Below are 25,173 nucleotides of genomic sequence, written 5' to 3'. Positions count from 1 at the left end.
GCCAGCGACCTGTGGCTGGCCGCGCACTACTACCTGCGCGGCGAGTACTCCTTCTTCGGGCTCACGCTGCTCTTCGTGCTGCTGCCCTCGCTGGTCGTGCAGCTGCTCAGCTTCAGGTGGTTCGTCTACGACTTCTCCGCGCCCAGCCGAGCCTCGCCGGGGCCGCCCGCCGCCGCCTTCAGCACCAAGGACGGCGCCAGGACCAAGGACAGCGCCCGAGCCGGCCTCCAGCCGCCGCCGCCGCCCCAGCCGCCTTCTCCGCGGGCTTCCTCCGGCGGCGGCGGCTGCTGCCGCCTCTGCGTCTGGATCCTCCAGTCCCTCATCCACCTCCTGCAACTCGGCCAGGTCTGGAGGTGAGCGAGGCGAGCCCGGGGGGCGGCGAGCACAAAAGGCAGGCCGAGCGGTGGGCTCCCTCCATGTGCGCACCGGGGGAGCGGGGCGGGGGGGCGGGGGCAGGTCCTGGTGGGGTGGGTGGGTGGGAAGCCCTCCGGCATATTCCCCCGGGCGCTGCTCCCCACCAGGGGAAGTTTTAGGGTGGTGGGGGACCGCGCCTGTGAACCTCGGGGAGCAGAGGAGACGCGGCCGGCCTGGAGGGGGGCGGGGGCTCCGAGCCAGAGGGGGGGGGGGATCGTCCCCGTGGTAGGAGGGAAAGAGAGCAGCCATGCAGCCCTCTGGCACGCCGGCAGTTCCTGGGCAAGCCGGCCGCCGCCGCCTCCCTGCCTCTTTTCCCTTGCCCTGCCCAGCAGCACCCCAACCTCCTTCCCCTCTCCCCAAAAGGGCCTGATTCAGGCCAGGGAACCTCGGTGCTCCGTCTGCCCATTCTCTTGTTCAAACCAGGTGGTAGGAAATGAGCCTGTGCTTTCTTTAAGCTACACTCCCTAAAAGGTGGGCTAGAAATCTAATGCATAATTCACTTTATTCTGCCAGGCCTCCCAGCTCTAATTTGTAGCCTGAGGCTTTAAGGGCTCCTGGACATAGAGAGACTTATCAGCCCTTTAGCCCTGCAAGGCAACAAATCTGAGGCATGTGCTGAACCATCTGGCTCCGAGCAGGGGCGGGGAGGTTAGCAGCACCTGGCTGGTCCCTATTATGTGTCTGAGGGACAAATCCCACTTCCAAGACCAGCTTCAAGGGTGCGTAAAGGGGACTTGGCACCCTCTTTCTCTTCAGGGCCAAGTCTTGGCTTGGTACCGGAGAGCAGCATCGATTTTGTTAAACGAATTCTCACCAATGGGGAAAGGAAGGCGACAGTGGAGTCACTCTGATTTGGTGCTCTGTGTGGAGATGTTTTAAGTGCTGTACTAAATATGATTTATCTAAGGTACTGCAATGTGTGGTGGGGAGGGGGGGAGGGGAGAGAGAAGGAGAGGAGAGAGAAGGATTGCCATGACATAACTGGGTGTCTCTGCTGTTAAACTGTAGCCGTGCATCTCATTGACCAGAGGGAACGGGACCCATGAAATGAAAGGTTGGAGGGCAAGGCAATCACGGGTTCTTTCAAGGGGAGAAGGTGTCAGAAATAGAATTAGATTCTTCACCCCAGGAGACACGCGCGGGAGGGGGTGAGGAGAAGGTTAGAAGGTTATAGTGCATCCCAGTCATACTTCACCGTCATGACAGCCCTGTTAGGCAGGTATGGCAGAGGGAGGGAGGGGACCAATGCGGCGTCCACCGTCCCATTCTGCTCCCTAGAGAAACCTGAGAAGCGCTGCCTCCTCGTTTACTCCACGCCTCCGACTTTCTAAGAATCCACCAGAGTGTGCTGAGCTGTCCTGTTCATAACATTGTCCCCAACCCCGTCGGCTGCAGCCCTGGACGTTTGGAGGGCACCAGGCTGAGGAAGGCTGATCCGAGACGTTGTTTGCTTCCTTTTGCTGGCACTGGTAGTGGTGGTGGGGGGGAGTGGCATGCCTACCCCCCCCCCCCCAACAACTGAGGCTAGCAGATCATTGCTACATGGGAGCTGCTCTCAGCCAACCGCTGCCTGGTTTGTCACAGTGTCTGTGATTCCATTGAAATGAAAGGCCCTCTCCAGTTGGAGACGAGGGCAGAAGCTGTGCGCGTGTTTTCCAGCCAGAGCTCTCCTCTTCACCACCCGCCCTCCTCTTCTTCCCTGCGTTTTATCCACAGCCCCCCACCGCCCCACTCCCCGAGACCACCTTTAAAGGAGCTGAGACCGGGGAGGAGCCAAGTAGGCCCCTGGGAGCTGGCTTGAGAGGGAGAGCGCAGATGGAGTAGGTGCACTGAATGCCTCTCCGGCAACCACCTCCACTCCAGGGCTCTTAGATGATCATTTCCTGGCAGGTCTATTTCCTCAGGCCAGACTATTGAGCTGACCTTTCGCTCCCCCCACCCTCCCGCCCACTCCAGACAGCTCTCCTTTTCCTGAGCCTCACAGCTCCCTCCCTCCACACGGCACGACCGGTCTGTAATGGATCTTCCTGCAAGGGAAGTTGGAGCTGAGCTGGAGACAATGGTGAATTTCTGAAAGAGCCTGCTTAGCTATTCATCGATCGCGGCAAATTGGAGCTGCAGAAGGGAGTTCTCGCCCTTACGCTCCAGTGTAAGGTGAGGTCTCGTCTGGCTCCCAGGGATGCCATGTGGTGGGTGTTTTCCCCGCTCCTGCTGCCCGTGGCCTTGCTCAGGAGAAGGGAGGAACGCAGAGCGCACATCCTTCATACAGTACAGAGCTCTGCCTCCTTGGCCGCTCCTCTCCCCATTCAAAAGAAGGCGAGCCACGTCCCCTCCCATTCATGATTCCAGCCCGTTCTCATCGCAGCTGTTGACACGGGGAATTGACAAGGGAAAGCGGCAGAATGTGCTCTTCATGGAGAAATGCAGCCTCAGTGGATTTCATCGGTTTGCAACATCGCGCCAGTCTGAATTTTCCCTGACACTGGGGATTGCCACGTGTGGAGCTTGCAAAAGGCTCTGGCAGATTTCCTTTTGTGCAGCTCGCCATTGAAAGCTTTTTGTGGTTTTGCTCTGTTCTGCTTGGACGTTGAGGAGCCCCCACCCCCACCCCCCCACCATTATTCAGCTGCTGTAAGGACGGGCTCAAGTTGTTGCAGATTCATGAAGTACAGCTTGTCGGTTATGAATGGAGGAAATTGCTGATTGCTAGCTGAAGTAAAATTTCCGGGGGGGGGGGGAAAGCATGATGATTCAGTTTGGGCATGGAGATGTAGCTGGGCCTTGATTTGAGCTGCAGGACTTAACTCTGAGACCCCAAAGCATTTGTGATGCATTTGAGTGAGTTGCAATGAAGGTTGCTACAAGTGGTTTTAGCACAGAGAACCAGATATTTATTGGGAGGGGGCCAGTGGCGTAGCGTGGGGGGTGCAGGGGGGGCCGGCCGCACCGGGCGGAACATCTGGGGGTTAGGGTTAGGGGGCGCAAATCCACGGGTTAGGGGGCGCAAATTACTTGCCTTGCCCCGGGTGCTGACAACCCACGCTACGCCACTGAAGGGGGCTGAAATCTCCTGAATTTCTTCTCTCTTGTGACTTAGTGGGTTCAGAAAATCGCGTTGGTGCCCTACTACTACTACTACTACTACTACTACTAATAATAATAATAATAATAATAAATTTTATTTATATCCAGCCCTCCCCAGCCAAAGCCGGGCTCAGAGTGGCTAACATCAAATGTATAATACATTAACATAAAATCAGACAATCAATTAAAATACATCCTCAAATCAGATCAGAATCAGAATAAAATCCAATCGGATGGCAACCCTTAGTCCCAGCTACTTCACGCAGCCTGGCCTGGACCCACCTAATCTGTTTTACTGCCACACCTGTGGTGCAGGGTGCGACCCCCTCAAAAGAATCAATGGCGGCCCAGTTGGCTTCCATACATGGAATAGGGAGTGGGAGGAATCCGGTCCTTTGCTTCAAGCAACAAAATGCCTTGGGCTGGTCCTGTGTGTGCCCTGGTGCAGGATCCACTCAGACCACTGCTTTGGCATGGGAGCGCTGGTCAGAAAATAAACAGAACGGTGTGTACCCTGACCACCTGCAGGGCACAGCATGTGATACTGGACACTGGATTCAGCTTCCTATCTCGACTGTATGTCCAAAATATCTTAGTGGCCGCAGAGCTATGCTAGAAAGTGGGCGAGCAATACCCACCCAAACCATAAAAGCCAGAGGAGTGGCTGGATGAGACTCCCGTTTGTGGGGGGCAGAACTTCAGTGCCTTTCTACATCCCTTGGCCCTTCCTACAAACTATCAAAGCTGGTTTGAATCAGGCCAAAGACAATAAACTGGACAAATCTGCCCACTATGTGCAGGTTGCATAATTCAGCTTGTCTTGGATTGCCCAGGCACAGGGCAATGGATTGTTTGTGTGGGTGACACCCAGCCCTGAAAATAAGCAAGCAGGCATGAATTGGGTTTTAAGCCACTTGGGTCGATTATGTGGCATATTTACAATGCAGTCAAACGAAGAATGCATGCTTGCTAGAGAGGCACATGGTAGCTGAAGGTCGGGGACCTGTAAATTTCTGAGAGACTCCCACTGTGCCCTGTTAGGGGTAAGGAATAGCCATACGTATACTGTAATCTCATCACCTGGCCAGGCTGCTTCCTCTTTGCTCTTTGACCTCATTCCAACAATCTGCATGTGCTCAGACACCCTCTTAAACTAGACTAAAGTATGTCTTTGTAACTGAATTACCATTTTAAGCCTGCCTGAACAAAGCTGCTGTTCTCTGTTACTCTTCAACAAGTATTTTGAGAGAGTAAATGTTATTTTTACCTGTCTGTGTGATTGTTGTTTTAAAGGGGGGGATACCAGGAGAATCCCTTCTGCTTTATAGCATCCTGGGTTACTTAAACTAAAATGCTAAAATTAGCCTATCAAAGCTTCCCTTTTAAACTGCAAAGGGATGGGACTCAGCTGAACTCAGGGTGAGGAAGGAAGGATAATATCAAATAAATATATCCTCTCCTAGCATCTATACACATCGCTACAAATAAATCCACTGAACTGCTGGATTATAAACAGGCATGGCAATTGGTACGAAGTTCCCCTATTCTGTTCTCAAGCCTGGCCCTCTCCCCTCCCTGATCTGCTCCACCAGGCAGGGCATTAAGCCAATTAAAGCTGTCCCTCTCTGAGCGGCCCTCCTGGCCACTGATGCTCTTGAGCTGTGTATCAGTCTCTTCCTAATCTTGGGATTTGTGGCACTTGCTCCACTGACCAGTTAAATGCGGTTTGCTAAACCCATTAGCGAGGCTGGATTTGGTGCAGGAAGTAGACAGTTGTTTCTAAGAAGTGATGAATTATTGCTAGATGAACTGTGCCCGGCAAGAGGAGAATGTGAGGCTGGGCTTCCTCCCGACCCCCCCCCCTCCCCTTGCATCTCATAAGCTCCTTTATAGCACGGTTCTGGAGACGGCGCCTGTTGTGCGCAGCAGATATTAGGGCTGGTGCCACAGTTCTGTGACGAAATGCACCCCTTGCACACCAGAGGTCCCAGGTTCAATAGCTGGCATCTGATCATAGGATCTTTGGCTTGCAAGGCTGTTGCCTGCTAGCATGCGTCGTGCTTGGCTAGATGGACCCATGCTTTGACTTGGTAGGAGGTGGCTTTGCTCAAACTCTCCCCAATTTCATCTCTGCAATTGCATTGTGTGTGTGTGTGTGCACCTGTGTGCAAGGCCTGGCATCTTGCCCCTGAGCATAATTTTGCACCAAAACATTTTCCCTTCTTGAAAAAAATCACAGAATCTGTTTCCATGCAAAACCAGCTATAGCGCTTGTGGTTTACTTGGTTGCTGAGAGGCTGCATTTGTGAGGAGCCTGCAATTCTGAAATGAATTTTCTTAGAGGCTAATGTTGAGCCTCCCTGGGCCAAGTCACGCCTTGCACAATTCCTCTGTGCAGTCATTGTAGACCAGTGGTTCCCAAAGTGGCCAGTGGTGCCCTCTGGTGGGAAGTGGAATTACCTAGCGGGGTGCTAAGAGAGAAAGGAGCCACTGAGGGGTTCTGGAGGTGCAAATGACTATCAGAGTTTGAGAAGCTGGATCAAGTTCACAAATTACGTTGAATTAACTAAACTAGTTTCAATTGGGTTTTGAATAAATGTGCAATTAATTGTCACGCTTTTGAATATTATTGTGTTGTTATTTTCCTTAGCGGGTCGTGAAAACTAATGTTCTGAATAATGCTTTTTATAGGGTAGGCGACCAAGGGGGCAGTTGCCCCTTTACACTGGTGTAAAGACGATACTGAGCTAGAGGGGCTGACTCAGTTCAAAGCAGTTCCCTATGTTCCTATATAGCTTGGTTCATGTGTGACCTTCTGTGCAGACTGATCACTGAACAGGCAGGTTTTCTGTCCATGGTACCACCTTGGAACAAAAAGTGATGTTGAGCCATTGTCACATGCAATGATCCTCATAGAAGCTGCATGGAAATTCCTACAGGAAAGTGCCTTTCATGAAAGGAGGTGGTCTGCCTGCCTTCCTTGCCTTGTGTTCAGAAGTCTCTGTAGCACCAATGTGATGTGCTTGTGAAGATATAATTAACCACCTTAACATGATGAGCCCTTCAGCATCTGTCTCGGGCTGATAAGATTTCCAAGGTGGGGAGATCCCCTGTGCCTTGTTACAAGAGGTCAAAGCCCTGTTCTCATCATGTACATTGTAGAACTGTCAAGAGGAAAACAAAGATCCTTCAGGCATAGTCGGATGTTGGGGGACAATTTTTGCGCAGGTTTTCAGGTCCTTTTCAACTATCACGTATCCCCAGTACACACACACACCCCGCCGCCAATACTCAGTTGCTCAGGGAACTAGAAAGTTTGCAATCCAACTTCTGCGAGGGAAGCAAACATTGTCATCCTAGCTGGAATTAGATCTCACACTGGGGTTGGCCAAGGGGTGGGAATAGGTTAATGTTACAGAACCCCAGCTGCCACTCCTCCGAAAATCACACACACACACAAAGGGAGAGAGAGAGAGAGAGAGAGAGAGAGAGAGAGAGAGAGAGAGCAATTTGAATTAGAAAAAGGGTCCCATTTAGAGGAATAGGAGCTTTCTTTGTAAGCCAAATTGCTGTGCAAGGGTGATTTGAAGGGGAAACTGCAGCATGCAAGGAGCATTATCCTTCTCTAGGTGTCACCAGCCCCCAAACTACATGCTCCTGCAGCAATTAGGCTGGAGGGAGGAAGCTCCCATTTGCATGAATGGGAGCTAAGCCTAATTGCTGTGTGTGAGCAGGGCTAAAGAGGGGAGGCCCCGCCAGAACTAGACGCATCATGGTCCCTTCATTGCCACTCCAAATTTAAATAGATGGGGGGAGAAAAATTTCCCTGGGGGAGCTTTCTTGCCAACATAAAATATTTTTTTTTTAATAAAATTTTTATTGGTTTTACAAAATTTTAGAGAACAAACAAACACTTAAAAAGACAAACATACACGTATAATTTCATAACATATTTTCATAAACCTCTTTTCTGGGACTTCCCCATACCCCCCCTTTCTGCATCCCAATGTCCATAATTTTATAGCAACTCCCAATTGTTACTTTCCAACCTCTGTCATCTTAGTCATCTCTGTATTCTGACCTTATATCACTGTATCCCTTTGTTCCTGAAAACCACAACACTCTAACATTCATTAAGTTTATAATGGTCCTTAAGATAACTTTTGAATTTTCTCCATTCTTCTTCCGCCGTCTCTTTTTCTTGGTCACGGATTCTGCCTGTCATCTCGGCCAATGTCATATAGTCCATCACTTTCATCTGCCATTCTTCCAGAGTGGGTAGATCTTGTGTCTTCCAATACTTTGCGATGAGTATTCTTGCTGCTGTTGTAGCGTACATAAAAAAAGTTCTATCCCTCTTTGACACCAATTGGCCGACAATGCCCAAGAGAAAGGCCTCTGGTTTTTTAGGAAAAGTACATTTAAGTACCCTTTTCATTTCATTATAGATCATTTCCCAGAAAGCCTTAATCTTCGGGCATGTCCACCAAAGGTGGTAGAAGGTACCTTCAGTCTCTTTACATTTCCAACATTTGTTATCGGGCAAATGATAAATTTTTGCCAGCTTGACTGGGGTCATGTACCACCTATAGACCATTTTCATAATGTTTTCCTTTAAGGCATTACATGCCGTGAATTTAATACCGGTGTTCCATAACCATTCCCAGTCAGCTGACATAATGTTATGACCAACATCCTGTGCCCACTTAATCATAGCCGATTTGACTGTTTCGTCCCTTGCCAACATAAAATAAAGCAGAGAGCTATAATTTTGGGTATCTTATTAAACAGTGAAGGTTCCTACATGATGACAATAGGCAGGGAGTTCCAGAGTACAGTTGTACCTCGGGTTAAGTACTTAATTCATTCTGGAGGTCCGTTCTTAACCTGAAACTGTTCTTAACCTGAAGCACCACTTCAGCTAATGGGGCCTCCTGCTGCTACCGCGCCGCCGGAGCACAATTTCTGTTCTCATCCTGAAGCAAAGTTCTTAACCTGAAGCACTATTTCTGGGTTAGCGGAGTCTGTAACCTGAAGCGTATGTAACCTGAGGTACCACTGTATAGGTGCTGCCCCACTAAAAGATCCAGTTTTTTACAAATGCAGAATAGCTGTTATGTGGCAGTATTGACTCTGGATTCGGATTAGTGCTATTGCTCTGATATTTTGTGGGTTGTGTGTATTGACCTTTTTGATTGTGACCGCGAGTTTAGATTGTATATGTATCATTTTAGAATGACATCTATCTTGTAAGGGCACTGCTAGGAAGCAGAGCGTACCTTGAAATAATACAAAAAGGAGAGTAAATCCAGGTTGCAGCCGTACGGGAGTCTCTATCCAGTTCAAGAGCTCTTGAAACTTTGTGGGCCCAGTTGGAACAAATGGACCACGAGCAAGACTCCACTATGGGCCATACGAAGCAACCACAGAGGACCCCTGGGATGCCAAAGCGTCTTGTGGCAGCAGCCCTGAGCAAATCTGAAGGGTTTGTCAATCTGCGTGCAGTTGCTATAGGAGTATAGCATCTAGATGCAGTTGCTATAGGAGTATAGCATCTAGATCAAAGGAAGTAATAGTGCCACTGTATTCTGCTCTGGTCAGACCTCACCTGGAGTACTGTGTCCAGTTCTGGGCACCACAATTCAAGAAGGACACTGACAAACTGGAACGTGTCCAGAGGAGGGCAACCAAAATGGTCAAAGGCCTGGAAATGATGCCTTATGAGGAACGGCTAAGGGAGCTGGGCATGTTTAGCCTGGAGAAGAGGAGGTTAAGGGGTGATATGATAGCCATGTTCAAATATATAAAAGGATGTCACATAGAGGAGGGAGAAAGGTTGTTTTCTGCTGCTCCAGAGAAGCGGACATGGAGCAATGGATCCAAACTACAAGAAAGAAGATTCCACCTAAACATTAGGAAGAACTTCCTGACAGTAAGAGCTGTTTGACAGTGGAATTTGCTGCCAAGGAGTGTGGTGGAGTCTCCTACTTTGGAGGTCTTTAAGCAGAGGCTTGACAACCATATGTCAGGAGTGCTCTGATGGTGTTTCCTGCTTGGCAGGGGGTTGGACTCGATGGCCCTTGTGGTCTCTTCCAACTCTATGATTCTATGATTCTAAGCGTCTCTGAATTGTTTCCCCCAGACATGCATTTCATGGTGGGAACAAGCACCCCCTGTTCACATGCATGAGAGATCCGTGTGGGAGTTCATAAGGATTGCTTTGAGCTGCAGCCCTTGGTTGTCAAAGACTTGGAAACTTAATGGGGGCTTGCAGGCTGCAGTCCTGTGCACACTTCCTAGGGGGTGAGGCCCAATGAGATCAGTAAACCTGCCTAGGACTGTGCTGTAGGAAGAGCTTCCACAGAATAAATAAATGAGTATTTTGCACAGCTTGCTACCTTTTCCTTCCAGTCCTTATCTGCTTTTTCATGCTATCCTTTGTGTGTGTGGGTGTGTGCACGCACACACCCACACACACACACACACACACCCCCTCTCCTTCCTTCCTTCCTTCCTTCCTTCCTTCCTTCCTAGTTTACATTTCTGCAAAACCCAAACAGTACACTCTAAGCAGATCTTGCAAATAATGATGCACATTTATGCAGCAAAGGATGGCTGCACCGCTAATTGTGACTTCACATGGCTACTAAGAGTGTATTAACTTATGGTCTGTGTGTGTGGTTTGGGAGCTACACGGTCAGGGAAAAACAAATACTGTCCAGGGTCGTAAAGACTGCGGAGAGAATAATTGGGTGCACTCTTCCCACCTTGGATCAAATCTATGCTTCCAGGTGCCATAAGAAAGCTGCAGAGATAGCGCGGGATAGTGTGCACCCTGGAAATGATCTCTTTCAGCTTCTGCCTTCTGGAAGAAGGTACAGGGGTATAAAGACTAGGACTAGCCGCCTGAGAAACAGTTTCTACACAAATGCGATTTTGGTTTTAAACGCATTGTAAGGAGTCTGTATGGGAGTACAGTGGTACCTCTGGTTAAGTACTTAATTCGTTCCGGAGGTCCGTTCTTAACTTGAAACTGTTCATAACCTGAAGCACCACTTTAGCTAATGGGGCCTCCCACTGCTGCCGTGCTGCTGGAGCACAATTTCTGTTCTCATCCTGAAGCAAAGTTCTTAACCCAAGGTACTATTTCTGGGTTAGCAGAGTCTGTAACCTGAAGCAAATGTAACCTGAAGCGTATGTAACCCGAGGTACCACTGTATATTGTATTTAAAAATGGGGTATCAGAGTTTTTAGGGGGCTAACCAGGGATAGCTGGGATAGCAGGCTTGTTGGGTTTTGAATGTCTGATGTAGATTTTTCAATTTCGTTGTTCTGTATGGGACAATGACAATAAAGATTATCGTATTGTGAGATAAAATCATGGAATTGTAGAGTTGGAAGGGACCCTGAGGATCAAACCTGCAACCTTGGCGTCATCAGCACCACACTCTAGCCAACTGAGCTATCCAGGCCGATAGCCACAATGGCTACCATCTCCCTCCACAGCTGGAGGCAATATACCACTGAATACCAATTGCAAGGGAGGAGAGAGGCTGCTTGTGGGAGTCTGGACTCTTGTGGGATCCCCATTGGGGCCTCACGTTGGTCCTTGTGAGAATAAGACGCTGGACTAGATGGGTCCTTGGGTCTGATCCAGTAGGATCTTCTTGTGCTCTTCTGTCCATAAGGTGCCAAGATGCAACAGAGGACAGGACACCCCACAGTTGTTCTGTACAGAAGAGGAAATTTCATTGAGTGGGTGTGATGGCCTGGGAATCCGATTCAGAGGGTGAACCGGAGGAATCCCAGCCTGCACAGGAGTCCCTCCTTCCAGGGCCGGCTGAACTGGGGCAGGGCCTTGATTCTGAAGCGCCTGCACCTGTGCCGGATCCTCAGGAGCAGGCACCAGGTGAATCCATTCTGGCTCCAGAGGTGGTTGAGGACTCAGTGCCTACAGGTGAGTCTCCCCCTGGGCCCAGTAACCCTTCAGCCTCTCCTGAACTGCAGAGGCTCAGGGCAGAGAGGCGAAGGGAACTGGTCTCTCCCAGGAGGAGTGCTCACCTTAAGGCCAGGGGAGGCGGGTCTCCTGGGGGCCGGGACCGCCCCTGGCCTCAGAGAAGATAAAGGCCAGTCAGCCCGGTCCCAGGTTGCGGGAGCAACGTCGTTGTTGAGTACCTGTTCCTGCCCGGACCCAGACCTGACCCTCCAGTGTTCCTATCCCCACCCGGCTTCCTGCTTCGGACCTCGCCCTGCTCCTTGTGAACTGTTTCCAGGCTAGTGACTCAGGACCGGACTTACGCCAACGGTAACCTTCCCCCCGGGACCAGCACAGTGTGGCTTACAATGCAAGTTGCACTTGCTGAGAGTCCCTCTTCTGCCCAGCTGTTAAAGGTCCAGACGTCCTGTTGTCTTCTGCATGTGTGGCAACTCTTTGGTGTTCAGGGTCTGATTGTAGTGGTGCAGGAGCTAAACTTCTGCCAGTGCTTTGAGCACCTGCTGTGCCTCTGCCTCCCACCTGGGTAGGGCAAGAGTAGAACTGAGTAGAACTCGTCCTGTATAGCAGGTGGGAGTGAGCAGAACAGCTGTGGAATGAGGCAGCAGCTGAATAAGTACACTACCACCTGGGGTTATTTTAAAAGGCAACAAGGAACTCCAGGTGAGGATCTGGCGAACCTAAGCACCTTGACTTTCCAACGACTTTGTGCCCAAGGCAGCCAATTTTGTGCACCACAAAAGGCAGCAAATTGTGAGTTATTTAAAGTATAATAATAATAATAATTTATTATTTGTACCCCGCCTATCTGGCTGATTTTCCCCAGCCACTCTGGGCAGTTTCCAACAAAGATTAAAAATACAGTGGTACCTCTGGATGTGAACGGGATCCGTTCGAGAGCCCCGTTCGCATCCTGAGTAGAACGTAACATGTGACTGCGCGCCTGTGCATGCGCGGGTCGCGTTTTGCCGCTTCCGCGCATGCGCGCGACGTCATTTTGAGCGTCTGCGCATGCGCGAGTGGTGAAACCCGGAAGCAACGCGCTCCGTTACTTCCAGGTCGCCGCGGAGAGTAACCTGAAAATGCTCAACCTGAAGCATATTTAACCCGAGGTATGACTGTACATTAAAATGTCACACATTGTGTTATTGTTGTGTGAGGACAATTTGGGTTTTCTATCTCGTCTCCCAAGGGGGCCATATGCAAATCGTCCAAATTTCTATCTCCTACTGCAGGCTTCCTCAACCTCGGCCCTCCAGATGTTTTTGGCCTACAACTCCCATGATCCCTAGCTAGCAGGGATGATGGGAATTGTAGTCTCAAAACATCTGGAGGGCTGAGACTGAGGAAGCCTGTCCCACTCAGTTCACAGTTTCTCAAGTGAGAGGTGTTGGGACTTAGACCTGTTCGCAGATCAGACCTTGGGTTTCCACAGGCCCTGTGCCTTTAAGAAGCTGTGCAGCAGGCAAAAATTCAACAGGTGCAATCTAGCTTCCCACAGCCCCTCCAAATTGGGAAAGGCTTGACCTGTTGAATTTCTGCCTGATGTGCAGTTGTTAAAGGCATAGGACAGGAAACCTGCTAGATGGGGAAATGGCGGCAACCTCAGTCATGCCATGGAAGCATTTATCTCTAACCCCTTGACATTTGGCAGACTGGCTGTGATCACAGGGTGGTAAGGGAAAGGTTCTCTGCACATGCACTGATGACACCCTGTGCCTGCTCCTTTACACTGCAAAAAAGAGGGCAAATTGCGGGGCACGTGTGAAAGAGGACAAAGCTCTTGCATCCTTAACAGCTGTGCAGAAGAGGGCATTTCAGAAGGCATGGGTTGGCATACAAGCCTTTTGGCAGAGAGGTAGCATAGAAATAAACTACAACCTAATGATCTGCGTCCTGGTGATATCCTGGCTCAAATTAAGCTCTGCCACTGCTGCCATCTGAAAGAAAGGGCCCCCTTCTTGCTTTTGCATGGAAATCGTACTGCTAGCCTGTTATTATGTTTGCCCTGAGTTTCCCACAAGGTGAGAAGCTGGAGGCTGCCCAAGCACAGTGCTTGTGTGGGTTTGTTTTCTTTCCCCAGATCACTGGAAGCTCACGGTGTTTTGTAATATTTTATTAGCAAGCGTTATATGCAGGCAAAGGGGAAGTTGCAGCTTAATTCGCCAACAGATCGCTGACTTCATTGTTGCACATCAGATTTCCAGAGTGAGACACAACCCTATATCTCCCGATCTTCCCTTTCTCCCCCAAACTACTGCTGCCTGTCTCCTTTCCCTCCCTTTCAGCTGTATCACAGGCTGAGGTCACTTCCGAACGAACTGTTTATTGAACATTCATCCTGACTTGTTGCACAAAGTTTGCAGGGAGGTTGCATAACGCCTGCTGTTGACTGATAATTCATTTTGATTGGGTTGCAAAGAGGTTATGTACACACCCTCACATCAATTGCTATCTCATACTTGCATTGCATTTCCCCTTTGCTTATCGCCCCCCCCCTTCTTTTAGGGAAGCAGGCTTGAGGCACAAGAGTGTCAGATCCGCTGTGTAACCTGAATTTGCCATTATGCAATTGAATACCATCTGCAAAATAGTGGGAATCTGGAAGCAGTCTACAGATTACGTCATTCTTAGGTGGGATGAGGGGAAGAAGACTCCATAAGACCCATTAGGGCCTCCAGGGATTTCCTAGCCATTTAGAAAGCACCCACTCCCAGTGGCGTAGCGTGGGGGGTGCAGGGGGGGCCGGCCGCACCAGGCGCAACATCTGGGGGGGGGGCGCACTCGCACTTGCAGCTCTCTGCCCCTACCTGGCTCACTCACTCTCTCTCACTGCAGTGCTGGCTGTGCGATTCCGATCCGAGCCGCTGGGTCGCCACCCACTGTGGAGGGGGTGGGTGCTAGGCGTGCGGTCCGGAGAGAGAGCAAGGGACTATCTGGGGGAGGGACAGTGCAGTGGCCGCCCAGCACAGCGCTGAGCGCGGGAGAGAACCACACCAGCCCAGCCCAGGCAGCAGCAAGAAGAAGCTGGCAGCGGCGGCAGGTTAGGGGGCGCAAATTACTTGCCTTGCCCCGGGTTAGGGGGCGCAAATTACTTGCCTTCCCCGGGTGCTGACAACCCACGCTACGCCACTGCCCACTCCCCATTTACAGCTAGCAGTCTCCCTAACCAAAGGTGCTCTGCAACTTTGCCACCATCTAGTAAGGAAGTTTCAACAATGCCGCTGCCCCATTAACCCTCTCCTGTACAATGGCCCCTATCTCCAACACAACCCACTGGTTTGAAAGCCTGAAAATTATAGTATTTGGAAGGCAGATCTGTATGGTGCACAGGAAAATATATAGATTTGGGGCAACTTAAATGTTTAAAAATGCATTTGCTAGGTGGGTAGTAAGGAGATCCTTACCCTCTAACCATACGTGCCGAATGGCTACAGTGCCTATTTTCTCACAGGGTGCTGGAGTGAACTGAATTTGTTCCGAAAAATGGGACTCACCTGCCAAGCGTTGCTATTTGATCTCAGATACGTATCATTCTGTATTGAGCTGATATACTGAAAAGTGTAGCATTTGGGAATCATGGAATTATAGAGCTGGAAGGGACCCCAAGGGTCATCTAGTCTAACCCCCTACACTGCAAGAATCTCAGCGAAAGCATCCATAGCAGATGGCCATCCAACCTCCACTTAAAAACCTCCCAGGAAGGAGAGGTCCACCACCTCCCAAGGCAGACCGTTTCACTGTTGAACAGCTCTTACTGTCAGAAAGTTTTTCCTGATGTTTAGTTGGAAGTGAGATATTGCAGTATATGAAGCTTAGCTGACTTGCACCACTCCACTCAGGCTGACATTTTCATTAATAATAATAATAATAATAATAATAATAATAATAATAATAATAATAAGTAAATTTTATTTATATCCCGCCCTCCCCAGCCGAAGCCACGCTCAGGGCGGCTAACAACAATTGTGTATTGAGAATGATTTGTGCCCATGATGGTTTCAGGACAGAATAGGTTTGACCCGGCTTTCAATACAGTCATACCTTCAAAGTCGAACGGAATCCGTTCCAGAAGTCTGTTAGACTTCCAAAACGTTCGGAAACCAAAGCACAGAACCCACAGAACCCGCATCGGACATTCGGGTTCCAAAAGAACATTTGAAAACCGGGACACTCACTTCTGAGTTTTGATTGTTCAGGAGCCAATTTGTTTGGGAGTCAAGGCATTTGAGATCCAAGGTACAACCATACTGTTTCACTCCTGCAGGGGTTTTAGGGAGGGCATAGTACTTCATTTCTGCATAGCTCACGTCCCACAACTTCCTGCTTGTAACTTTTCCTACCACAAATATTCTGGGTTTTGCTTCTTGCACTATAACAGAGGTGGATTTGTTGTTGTTGTTTAGTCGTTTACTTGTGTCCGCCTCTTCGTGACCCCATGGTCCAGAGCACGCCAGGCACTCCTGTTTTCCACTGCCTCCCGCAGTTTGGACAAACTCATGTTCGTAGCTTTGAGAACACTGTCCCACCATCTCGTCCTCCATCGTCCCCTTTTCCTTGTGCCCTCCATCTTTCCCAACATCAGGGTCTTTTCCAGGGAGTCATCTCTTCTCATGAGGTGGCCACAGTCTTGGAGCCTCAGCTTCAGGATCTGTCCTTCCAGTGAGCACTCAGGGCTGATTTCCTTCAGAATGGAGAGGTTTGATCTTCTTGCAGTCCATGGGACTCTCCAGAGTCTCCTCCAGCACCAGAATTCAAAAGCATCCATTCTTCGGCGATCAGCCTTCTTTATGGTCCAGCTCTCACTTCCATACATCACTACTGGGAAAACCATAGCTTTAACTATACAGCCCTTTGTTGGCAAGGTGATGTCTCTGCTTTTTAAGATGCTGTCTAGGTTTGCCATCACCTTTCTCCCAAGGAGCAGGTGTCTCTTAATTTCGTGACTGCTGTCACCATCTGCACTGATCATGGAGCCCAAGAAAGTAAAATCTCTCACTGCCTCCATTTCTTCCCCTTCTATTTGCCAGGAGGTGATGGGACCAGTGGCCATGATCTTCGTTTTTTTTTCTGTTGTGCTTCAGACCATATTTTGCGCTCTCTTCTTTCACTCTCATTAAAAGGTTCTTTAGGTGGATTTAGGGCAGTGCAACTGTTTCCCCTGCACTAGGTGCCAAGCTAAGTGGGGGACACCCTAGGGTGCTGCATCTATGACACAGCATGAGCGGAACAGAAGATGAGAAGCAGGGGCATGCCAGATTTTGGCCTTGTGCAGGGCACTGCTGAAATTTGAAAAACCAAAGTCTGCCCCTGCACCATAGCGCAAGGCAATAGCAAACCATAGCAAATGGCAATAATGAGGTAACGTTGGGGAAGCGTTGCAGAACAATTGCCAAAATGGAATGCTGTGTAGACGGTCCAGTACAAATCCACCACTATTATTGTGTGCAGAATGTCGTTTTGCAGAATACACCCACAAAAAAATGGGCAACTGCTTGTGAACTGAGGATTTATTTGCTTTTCACAAGTTTGGCAAACTTAACATTTCTGTATTCTGCTCTAATGTATCTGGAACGCAGAAGTGAGATGTTACTGGATAATGCACATGGCTGTCTAAAGTGTGTGTGTGTGTGTAGCTAAGACCGTGAAGTCCAGGGCCCATAATTACCCAGCTGCACCATGGCTGACTGAGGCTGATGAGAAATGTCGTCTGAAGCACATGAAGGGCACCAGATTGGGGGAGGCTGTTTTAACATCTGCACATTATGCTTCCACATGATGGGCTCGCCCACATTTCTGCTTGTCCTGGTCCTAGGAAGCATGGGTCTGAGCGGTTTTCCACTTCCCCTGTGTTTTCTAGGCACGGGTCCAAGCTGTTTTCTGTTTGCCTCACTGCTTCCCCAGGGAAAACCTGCTCTTTACTGCTGAATCGGAGCAAACATCAGTCTGTGGAAAACCCGATAGACATTGGCTCCGATCCAGTGGTAAAGATCAGGTTTTCCTGGGGGAAAGTGGTGGGACTGGCAGAAGTCAAGATGAGTCCTAAGAACTGTAATACAAGCTGCCGCTCGTCTCCGGTCAGAGACGGGCAGTAATTTTGGTTTTGTCATCGTGCCAGGGAATAACCGTCAACCAGCTCAGCAGTGGGACTTCCGAGAATGATTAGAGGTTATAGTGGACAGCAAACTGAAACTGAGTCAACAGTGTGGCTTCAAAGAAGGGGTGAGACAACCTCGGGGAGAGGGCTGGGAGTCTGTTAACTCTTCCTAGCCATGACAGCTAAATTGAACCTGTATGGTCAGAGACAATGTAGCTCTCTCTGTGTACCGGATGCTGGAGAGAAGCAAGAGATCCACATTCATCACATTCAGGCCTTCTTGAGAGATTCCTGAGGAATCTGGTTGGCTGACCTTGGAAAGAGAAGGGGGGATTAGATGGGCCTTTGATCTGCTCCATCAGGACCCTCCCCCTGCCTTTGTTTTCACCTTCGAATAATGGGAAAGGCCAACCAAGTACAAAATATAATACCTGCAGGTTCCGTGAGTCCTTGCCCACTCACTCCTTGCTTGGACACCTCCAAACAATATAGTGCCACTGTATTCTGCTCTGGTCAGACCTCACCTGGAGTACTGTGTCCAGTTCTGGGCACCACAGTTCAAGAAGGACACTGACAAACTGGAACGTGTCCAGAGGAGGGCAACCAAAATGGTCAAAGGCCTGGAAACGATGCCTTATGAGGAACGGCTAAGGGAGCTGGGCATGTTTAGCCTGGAGAAGAGGAGGTTAAGGGGTGATATGATAGCCATGTTCAAATATATAAAAGGATGTCACATAGAGGAGGGAGAAAGGTTGTTTTCTGCTGCTCCAGAGAAGCGGACACGGAGCAATGGATCCAAACTACAAGAAAGAAGATTCCACCTAAACATTAGGAAGAACTTCCTGACAGTAAGAGCTGTTCGACAGTGGAATTTGCTGCCAAGGAGTGTGGTGGAGTCTCCTGCTTTGGAGGTCTTTAAGCAGAGGCTTGACAACCATATGTCAGGAGTGCTCTGACGGTGTTTCCTGCTTGGCAGGGGGTTGGACTCGATGGCCCTTGTGGTCTCTTCCAACTCTATGATTCTATGAAACAACCTGTCTTCCTGATTTGTTTGCAGGGAGATTAGACAGTGCCGGCTATTCAATTAGCATTCACTCTGATTTGTTTGCAGAGACCCTGCAGGGCAGTTGCATCCAAGTAAGGGCTATCTCGTACTTCCCCGTCTCTTTCCTAATTGCAAAAAGGCTGATCCTTTGAGGAAGTGGGCGTGTTGCGCAAACTATAAATTGTGGAGCCTCAACTTGCTGGCATGTGACTGATTCCCACCCTGAAGTCTGCAAGTGTGCCTCTTGGCTGTTGACACTTTGCTCCCACAAGATATAAAGGTCCCCTGACCATTAGGTCCAGTCGTGGCCGACTCTGGGTTTGCGGCGCTCATCTCGCTTTACTGGCCGAGGGAGCCGCGTAAAGCTTCCGGGTCATGTGTCCAGCATGACTAAGCCGCTTCTGGTGAACCAGAGCAGCGCATGGAAACGCCGTTTACTTTCCCACGGGAGTGGTACCTATTTATCTACTTGCACTTTGACGTGCTTTCGAACTGCTAGGTTGGCAGGAGCAGGGACCGAGCAACGGGAGCTCACCCCGTCGCGGGGATTCGAACCGCCGACCTTCTGATCGGCAAGTCCTAGGCTCTGTGGTTTAACCCACAACGCCACCCGCGAGGAGGAGACAAATTCATGGGGGAGGAGGTGGCTGTTGCAGGCTGCGTAGAGCTGCTCAACGTTGATGGAAGTTGTAGTCTAAAACATCTGGCGGGCACCAGGTTGGCAAAGACTGTAATCACCCTCCTCATCTGCCTTTTGAAAGAGTAATGCTCCTAACCGTGTGCAATGACATTTCAGGTGCCTGAGCCTTTTGCCGCCTCTCCGCAGTTCAGAACGGTATCTCTGTTTTCTTTCTACGAATATAGCGTGCTGAAGCTCATTGTCACTTGCCTGTCCCTGCAGCCATGTGGTGTTCAGCAGTGTGGACAGAACAGAAGAGGGATGAGCATGTTAAAAAAAATATGCCGTGCCCCATGAAGTGTGTGAAAAGAGCCTGCAATTCCTCACGTAGCTTACAGTGGTAGAGCAAGGAGCGTGTCTGCGAGGGGGGCGTTCAAAGCTGCGAGGCTGGAAGCATCATGAGCAAAAAAAAAAGAGCTTGCAGAATTAGGAAAAAGGACCATTTTGTCCAGTACCCTATCCTTACCAGGTGCCTATGGGAAGCCTAGAATCAGGCCCTGAGCGCAACAGACCTTTCCCTGCTTATGATTCAATAATAATAATAATAATAATAATAATAATAATAATAATAATAATAATAATTTATTATATATACCCCGCCCATCTGGCTGGGCCTCCCCAGCGACTCTGGAAAGCCCCCAACAAAATATTAAAATACAGTAATGCATCAAACATTAAAAGCTTCCCTAAACAGGGCCGCCTTCAGATGTCTTCTAAAGGTCTGGTAGTTGTTTTTCTCTTTGACATCTGGTGGGAGGGCGTTCCACAGGGCGGGTGCCACCACCGAGAAGGCCCTCTGCCTGGTTCCCTTTAACTTGGCTTTTCGCAGGGAGGGAACCACCAGAAGGCCCTCGGCGCTGGACCTCAGTGTCCAGGTAGAAAGATGGGGGTGGAGATGCTCCTTCAGGTATACTGGACCGAGGCCGTTTGGGGCTTTCAAGGTCAGCGCCAACACTTTGAATTGTGCTCAGAAACACTTCAACTGCATGCTGCCTCCAACATTGGACATAGTCTGTGTGGCTGGTAGCCTTTGATAGCCTCATCCAACTCCATGAATTCAGGGCTGTCCCATGGAAGAGGGAGCAAGCTTGTTTTCTACCACTCTGGAGGGTAGGACTCGAACCCACGGCTTCAAGTTACGAGAAAGGAGATTCCGTCTAAACATCAGGGGAAACCTTCTGACGGCAAGAGCTGTTTGACAGTGGAACAGCCTCCCTCGGGAGGTTGTGGAATCTTCTTCCATGGAGGTTTTTAAACAGAGGTTGGATGGTTTTACAACAATGGCCATTTGTCATGGATGCTTTAGTTGAGTATTGCAAGGGATTGGACTAGATGGCACTTGGGAGCCCCTTCCAGTTCTACAATTCCACGTTTCTATGAATTTGTCCAATCCTCTATTAAAACCATCTTAGGTCCAAGGCCATCACAGTTGGAGGCAGCAATTCTTCTGAAAGCCAGTGAAATAAATAAATTAAAGTCTTATATATACCAAACAAACACGTACATAAATATGTGAACCACATGTCTGAAGCAGCGCAGGAGGGCAGTCCTGGAGCCATTTTGGCTCCCAAACTGACCAAATGTTTTCTCTGCAAGGTCAAAGGGAAATGGAAAAGCCTCCCCATTGTCTTTTCATTCCCAAAACCTGTCTTGAGGGTATATCTGTGTATGAATGGGGTGAGCCTTTGGCCTGGCTCAGGAACTGGGTATTTGTCACTACAAAAGACAGGCCAGGCTCCCCAGGGTATCCAATCAAGTGAGCATTAACAGGTAACCTGCCAGACAGGAGATAAACCACGACAGGAGATAAACAACGCACTCAGATTTCAGCTGTAGACCGCCCTTTCTGTGATGTAGGTATGATATGTCTGGGGGTGGTCTTGGACTCCAAGGCGGGCAATTTAAAATGTCTATATAAGGGCGGGCACAGCTGGGTTCTGGGTCCTCCTCCTTTTCTGCGTGTGAGGGGAGCACCCTGTTGCAACAGATCAAGAAAGATCAGGCTTACTAGCTGCTTTGCTTCTCAATATTCTCTGCTTGGCCTCTGTTATTTTCTCCTACTGATGGAGAACCTGCAAAGGACTCTATAAGGGCTCTTGTGTCCCCCATAAGGGAATAAGGGCAGATTTTCATTTATTACACCAGTTGCTGGAAACCACAGGAGGCAGGAGTTGCTCTTGTGATCAGCTCCTGATTGCAGGTTTCCCATAATGGGCATCTGGCTGGCCCTGTGAGAACAGGATGCTGACTAGATGGGCCATTGGCCTGATCCAGAACTGTTATTTGTATGCTCTTAATCTGAATGAATAACCATCACTTCTGCCTCAGCACCCTCCGTTTGCCACAAAGCAGACAATCGCGGGCTTTGAATGTGTGGGGTGTTTCTTTTATATATATATATTTCGCCACAAGCACTTCTCACTTTACCCCAAGTGCCATTTTAAACGTCGCATTCCGGAATAGACCTGTTGAAAAAACAAAAACGTTTCGTATTCCAGCCGCTGCCTGGAGATGAGCCGCACAGCGAGTGGCCAGTTAAAGACCCTCATTATTAACCTTCTTCAGAGCGATATAAATAATCCAAACCAATCCGGGCATCTCTCTCCCCAGCCAGCCACGCTCTTAAGTTGTTCCAATTACAGCCACCCATTTCTGAGTGTCGGGAAGAAGAAACGCAAGCCCCCCTTGTAACTAAATTCATTAATCATCATCTAGGATTCCCTCCCCCCCCCCCCAGACTTCTTCTATTTTAAAAAAGAGAGAGAGAAAAGGTGGTGGAGGGAGAGATAAAAACCCGCAGATCTAAACCTAATTGATACGGAGTAGAATTTTTCCTAAAAAGTAATTTGGCGATATTAGTCTATAATCCTTTATTTAGAACAAGGAGAGGAAAAATGGCCTTTGGGAGGGGGGTGGGCTGCAGCCGTTTAAATCCATTATGCATCGTGCGAAGTCAGATAATTAGACAGGCCTCCGAGTGGCAAGTCAGTCTGAATGATGTCACGTCAAAGAGCATTGATTAAAGGCTTAGAGACCCCCCCACTTGTCTCTCCCCCACCAACACCATCATAAAACAGGCAGCTGTGGGTTTGTTAGATCACACTTGTCAGCATGCAGACCAGAAGGGAAGGTGATGGGTTCAGCGCTAGATTTAGGGTGGTGCAGGTGGTTCCCCCACACAGGGCTTTGAGCAAAATAATAATAATATTTATGGCGAAAATAAGAAATATTTGGCGGTTCCAAATTTTGTGCAAAGTACCAAAGTCCACCCCTGAGGGGCTGCTGGGGCGAGGAGAGCAGGATTAAGTGGCCAAACCCTTGGAGGGTCTTGTTTTGTTATTCTACTGTTATTTATTTTCTTTTTGCTTTGATGTCCAACCTTTCCTTCAAAAAAACTCAGCATAATAATAATAATAATAATAATAATAATAATAATAATAATAATTTATTATTTATACCCCGCCCATCTGGCTGGGTTTCCCCAGCCACTCTGGGCGGCTTCCAAAAGAATATTAAAATACTATGATACATCAAACATTAAAAGCTTCCCTAAACAGGGCTGCCTTCAGATGTTTTCTAAAAGTTTGGTAGTTGTTGTTCTCTCTGACATCTGGTGGGAGGGCGTTCCACAGGGAGGGCGCCACTACCGAGAAGGCCCTCTGCCTGGTTCCCTGTAACTTGGCTTCTCGCAGGGAGGGAACCGCCAGAAGGCCCTCGGAGCTGGACCTCAGTGTCCGGGTAGAACGATGGAGGTGGAGACGCTCCTTCAGGTATACTGGACCGAGGCCGTTTAGGGCTTTAAAGGTCAGCACCAACACTTTGAATTGTGCTCGGAAACGTACTGGGAGCCAATGTAGGTCTTTCAAGACCGGTGTTATATGGTCTCGGCGGCCGTTCCCAGTCACCAGTCTGGCTGCTGCATTCTGGATTAGTTGTAGTTTCCGGGTCACCTTCAAAGGTAGCCCCACGTAGAGCGCATTGCAGTAGTCCAAGCGGGAGATAACCAGAGCATGCACCACTCTGGCGAGGCAGTCCGCGGGCAGATAGGGTCTCAGCCTACGTACCAGATGGAGCTGGTACACAGCTGCCCTGGACACGGATTTAACCTGTGCCTCCATGGACAGCTGTGAGTCCAAAATGACTCCCAGGCTGCGCACCTGGTCCTTCAGGGGCACGGTTACCCCATTCAGGACCAGGGAATCCCCCACACCTGCCCGCCTCCTGTCCCCCAGAAACAGTACTTCTGTCTTGTCAGGATTCAATCTCAATCTGTTTGCCGCCATCCATCCTCCAACCGCCTCCAGACACTCACACAGGACTGTCACCGCCTGGCACAGATGGGTCTCCTCTCCTGATTCCATCCTCACAACCTTGTAAATTAGGTTCAGCTAAGGGAGACAGCATCTTAAAAAGCAGAGACATCACCTTGACAACAAAGGTCCGTATAGTTAAAGCTCTGGTTTTCCCAGTAGTGATGTATGGAAGTGAGAGCTGGACCATCAAGAAGGCTGATGGCCGAAGAATGGATGCTTTTGAATTCTGGTGCTGGAGGAGACTCTTGAGAGTCCCATGGACTGCAAGAAGATCAAACCTCTCCATTCTGAAGGAAATCAGCCCTGAGTGCTCCCTGGAAGGACAGATCCTGAAGCTGAGGCTCCATACTTTGGCCACCTCATGAGAAGAGAAGACTCCCTGGAAAAGACCCTGATGTTGGGAAAGATGGAGGGCACAAGGAGAAGGGGACGACAGAGGACGAGATGGTGGGACAGTGTTCTCGAAGCTACCAGCATGAGTTTGATCAAACTGCGGGAGGCAGTGGAAGAGAGTGCCTGGCGTGCTCTGGTCCAGGGGGTCACGAAGAGTCGGACTTGACTAAATGACTAAACAACAGCAACAACAAAGAATTGTAAAGCTGCAAGCTACACCCCAGAGTCAGTCTAGTCCAACCCCTCATAATGCATAAAATGAGCTTGCTCCATCTTCCATGTCACAGCCCTTCAGATATTTGAACATGGCTGTCATATCCCACCCACTACTTAGTCTCCTCTTGTCCGGGCTAAACATACCCAATTCCCTCAACTGTTCCTCATCAGGCTTGGTTTCCAGACCCTTCATCAAGGGTCTGGTCAAGGGTCAGGAAACCAAGACATATGAGGAACAGTTGAAGGAGCTGGGTATGTTTAGCCTAAAAAAGAGGAGACTGAGAGGGGATAAAAAAAAAGGTAAAGGGACCCCTGACCATTAGGTCCAGTCGCGGACAACTCTGGGATTGCAGTGCTCATCTCGCTTTACTGGTTGAGGGAGTTGACTTTTGTCCACAGAGTTTTTCCGGGTCATGTGGCCAGCATGACTAAGCCGCTTCTAGTGAAGCAGAGCAGCATATGGAAACGCTGTTTACCTTCCCGCCGGAGCAGTACCTATTTATCTACTTGCACTTTGACGTGCTTTCAAACTGCTAGGTTGGCAGGAGCAGGGACCAAGCAACAGGAGCTCACCCCGTCGCGGGGATTCGAACCGCCGACCTTCCAATCGGCAAGCCCTAGGCCAGGGGTCAGCAAACTTTTTCAGCAGGGGGCCGGTCCACTGTCACTCAGACCTTGTGGGGGGCCGTTCTATATTTTTCTGGGGGAAATTAACAAATTCCTATGCCCCGCAAATAACCCAGAGATGCATTTTAAATAAAAGCACACATTCTACTCATGTAAAAACACGCTGATTCCCAGACCGTTTGCAGGCTGGATTTAGAAGGCGGTTGGGCCGGATCCATAGCTGTCAACGTTTCTCTTTTTTTAAGGGAAATTCCCTTATTCCGAATAGGATTCCTCGCAAGAAAAGGGAAAAGTTGACAGCTATGGCCAGAT

General features: G+C 49.4%; 1 protein-coding gene across 1 annotated transcript in view; it reads left to right on the top strand.

Moving 5' to 3' along the window:
- The first annotated feature begins 259 nt into the window (after positions 1-259).
- XKR7 (XK related 7) overlaps positions 260-25,173 on the top strand; it is a 54,855-nt gene continuing 29,941 nt past the window's right edge. Inside the window, exon 1 of the mRNA XM_081196588.1 lies at positions 260-353. The gene's annotated coding sequence lies outside the window, so the exon portion shown is untranslated. The remainder of the gene's footprint in view (positions 354-25,173) is intronic.

This window comes from Podarcis bocagei (assembly GCF_964188305.1).
Source record: "Podarcis bocagei genome assembly, chromosome: 5".
NCBI lineage: Eukaryota > Metazoa > Chordata > Lepidosauria > Squamata > Lacertidae > Podarcis > Podarcis bocagei.
This window is presented reverse-complemented; position numbering and strand designations above follow the sequence as displayed.